This window comes from Hyaena hyaena, unplaced genomic scaffold (assembly GCF_003009895.1).
Source record: "Hyaena hyaena isolate Hyena2069 unplaced genomic scaffold, ASM300989v1 scaffold_28, whole genome shotgun sequence".
Lineage (NCBI taxonomy): Eukaryota > Metazoa > Chordata > Mammalia > Carnivora > Hyaenidae > Hyaena > Hyaena hyaena.
The window spans coordinates 745,429-749,535 of record NW_024080660.1 but is presented as its reverse complement, the minus strand read 5'-3'; positions in this window follow the sequence as shown (position 1 = coordinate 749,535).

The window sequence follows — 4,107 nt, the reverse complement described above, 5'->3', positions numbered from 1 at the left end:
GGGGGGTGGAGCCTGGACACGAAATGTATGATGTGTCCCCTTGCTTCACCGCTTACCCGGCCTCTCTCTTCCAGACCTGCACCTACCTTTTGCTTTCCTTGGAGTCAGTCTGCCTCCCCTTCTCTGTTCCCTACTAGATAAAGAGTCTGATGAACTCATCACACATAAATACGAGATAAAATTACTTACATTCTTCCCCTCAAGAGGATTTTGCATTTTCAATTATGAGCTCATCCTTTAGTCAAATTGCAAAATTTCAAGAACTCAAACCTACGCTTAAAAATGTACTACGGGGTGCCTGGGTGGCTCAGTCTGTTGGGCATCCCACTCTTGGTTTCGGCTGGGGTCATGATCTTGCGGTCTCATGAGTTCGAGCCCCCACCCACCCCTTGCATCGGGCTCTGGGCTGGTAGTGTGGAGTCTGCTTGGGATTCTCTGTCTCCCCTTCTCTCTGCCCCTCTCCCCTTTGTCCTGTCTCTGTCACTCTCAGGATAAATAAGTAAACTTTTAAAAAGTAAAAAAAAAAAAAAGAAAGTACTATAAAACGTCATCTGTGCATAAAATAATAAATAGTAATAACAATATTTTATAGGGTGATTCTCAATGAGCTGATTTTTTTAACTGTCTAGCACAGAGTACACCCTCACTAAATGGTGACTGTTATCGCTATTGCTATGTGGCAAAATCCCTGTGAACTATCAAAAGCTGTTATCTCTGCAATGGTGCAGAGACCGTGAATTCTTCCCAGTTAGCATAAGGCAAGAGCAGTATGGTGTAGGCAGTGAGCTTCAATAGCTACAGATTTTATAATATATTTCCGGTGTGTATTTTTCAATCTGAAAAATGCATGCATTTTCCCACCATGGCTAGGTTTACCTAGTAGAGGGTCTTACTGAGCAATGACAAATTTCAAGGGCAATGACCTAATCCAAATATCTTAGCAAATGGTAGAGGATCTATGTGTGATGTGAATTTAGAAGGGACCTGCTAACATATTCTTCCTTCCTTAAATGTCCCTCCCCCACAATTTAAATATTTTTAGTGAAATGAATTTCACAATGTACCTATGAGATGTCCTTCTCAGGACACAGCTTCAAGGAGATTACAGGCTGACAGTCAGGTTCTGGGCTGTGGAGCGAGGTTGGTTGGACCCTGCTGGGATTGGGGTTGATTAATGACGTTGTGATAAGCAGGGAAACAGATCAGTGGCAGCTCCCGCTCCCAGCTGTCACAGCTGTGCCTCTTCACTCTTCCAGCCCCATGGTGCTCCTGGGCAGCCTTTAAAGCACCTCTTTTCTATAGAATTCCTGTAAATTATTTGCTCAGATGCCAAGATGCCATAGAAGGAACTGACTCTGAAAATTTGGTCAGATGCATGTATTGCCTTTTAGCAATCCCCCCTACCTGCCTTCCCCAGGAGCGAAGGGGAATACACATACTCTAACTTTGGGGAGAGAGAGAGAGAGAGAGAGAGAGCGCTAGCCAAGTGGCAAAAGCCAAGTGCACAGTTAGTAGGGGAATGTTGTACATCATTTCTTTTTCTGAAATGTTTTATAAAGGTGACTGATGGGTGAGCCACACATGGGCTTCTGAGACTCTTACACAGAGAGTGAACTGCCAAGTGGGACTTGGTATCTGAGTTAATTCATCCATTGCAGAGATGTGGCATTATTTTCACAGGTAATGGAATAATAATCCAGCGACCTATTACATAGCAACAGGCACTCAAATCACCCTCAACCCACAGGGATTGAGAGGCCAGTGTTCACTTCCAGTAGTCTCCAAAGGGTCAGTTCATTACGTCCTGAAGAATGATTTTTGAGGCCGGCTTAGGGAGAAGCCTAAAGCAGGCCACGTGAGCTCTGCTCTGTTTTTCCCCATATGCAAGGCATGCGTAGGGTTTCAAGGACACAAGGGACAACAGCAATCAATAGATGGCACGTTTGCCATGTTGACTGGACAGGTATTGCTATTCCCATTTTTAAGAGAGTAACACCAAGACTCACAGAGGTTGATGAACAAGAGAACTGAAATAAGATCTGGATCCACATCTTCTGACTCCTCAGGCTGTTTTCTTTCTACCACATCATATCAATACATTTGTTTTTCTTTAAGAAAAAGAAAAAAGAAAAGGGGGTAACACTTGACAACCTGTAAGGTCTCTTCCAGTTCTTTTTTTTTTTTTTTTAATGTTTATTTATTTTGAGAAAGAGATCAGGAGAGCCAGTGGCAGAGAGAGAGGGAGAGCTGGGTCTGAAGCAGGCTCCGTGCTGTCAGTGCAGAGCCCGATGCGGGGCTTGATCCCACCAACCATGAGATCACGATCTGAGCCAAAGTCAAGTTGGACGCTTAACCGACCGAGCCACCCAGGAGCCTGTGGTCTCTTCTGGCTATTGTGGCCTGTGAGTCTATGATTCTGAAATGCAAACGCTGGCTTTTCAAACTCAGGTGATTGTCTTGGTCAGCATCGTTTCAAAGACTGCGCCCCTCAATGCAGACTTGTTCGTTCTGAAAAAGTAAGTCATTCCCTTGAAGTCAGAAACAGAATGAGATGATTTAGCAATGTGTTATTAGGGCATCTAAAATGTTTCAATAAGTAGTATCCAAGTAAATAATGAGAACAATACAATGAACACTGAAAGGCGTTCAGAATTCTTGATCCTTTCTGGAGCAGTTTCAGTGAAACTAAGAAATCAAAACACTTTTGAAGAAACTCTTGTCAGTTGAGTTTCATGCTATGAAAATAGGACATTACTAAAGGCAACTCAGCCCTCCACACCCCTCCCGAGGCTCCTTTACACAAAACTGGCAGGTATGTTTTCTGAGAGACATTGGAAGACCCATAAACCAAATCTCTCATTAAAACAGGATTACAGAAATGTGTTTTCCATGGGAGAAAGTTCATTTTTTAAATATGCATTTTTTCAACTAAATACAGACTAAAAAGTTTCTCTTTCTTTTTAGATATAAAATGCATATTCCTGAAAGCAATGTGACTGAAGACCTTTTGTCTGAAACTTCTACTATTTATTTATTTTGCCATTATCAGGGATGTCAGCAATGTCTTGTAATGCCTTGTGTCATTACGCAAAAGCAAACACAGTCACGTTACATTAATGACCAGGCTGAGATCATATAACTGACTGGCTATAATTCTATGCCCCCTTGCTATAAAAAACATGACCCTAAATCCTAACCAGCTTTGGAATAAAAGGCCCCACAATTATGATATAATAACAAAGTTCAAGTTATATACAATTTGATTGTTTCAATGCTCTTTGTCTCTCCATTTTCATTTTACCTACTATTTATATGTGGTAGTAAAAAGTCAAGTGGAAAATCCACTGGTATTTTAGGTACAACATTCAATTACCCAACATGTTTGGAAGGATAAAACTAAATATAGTGGAACTCTCTTTCATAATCCCGGTGTTTGAAAGTTAGAACAGTGTAATTGTAATCACAGACCTTTTCCATATGTATTCATGTTTCCCAAATGAGGCCTGGGTAATGATCTACATCTAAATATATGATCAATCATCCCCGATACCACCTGATTTTTAGCTAGACTTGTCTTTACCAGATAGTAGGTACTCAACAATTGCTAACTGTCTGAAGCAGAAATATACTTTCTGTTTGGGCTGTTACTTATCCAATGGGTTCAATAGAGATTTTTTTTTAGTTAAAGCAGTGATACATGCGCAATATATTAGGCAAAACAGCACTAGTAAAAGCAGGTCTGTATGACGCTGTCTTCCTTGCAGACACCATTCATTGTCAGAGGTCTACATGCACTCTTGTTCTTCCTGTGAGTCCGGCAAGGTTATTTTTTGGAGGCTACATAGAGAAGGCGTCCATCACTGAATCATTTCCTTCAGAGCCAGCAGCTTTTATTCTTTTCAACAAGTGGTTAGAGGAAAGTGTTGGTGCTTATTAATCTGTTTCTTGTCTTACAAATGTGCTGATGCATGATTGGTGGCAAAAGTACCCATCTGACAGCTCTCAATGTAATCTACACGGCAGGACAAGATTGTTACACTGAACAGATCTGTTTGGAGTTGTTATTCTTTGTAATTACCTTCATTAAGTGAAAGCATGTGTCAATCA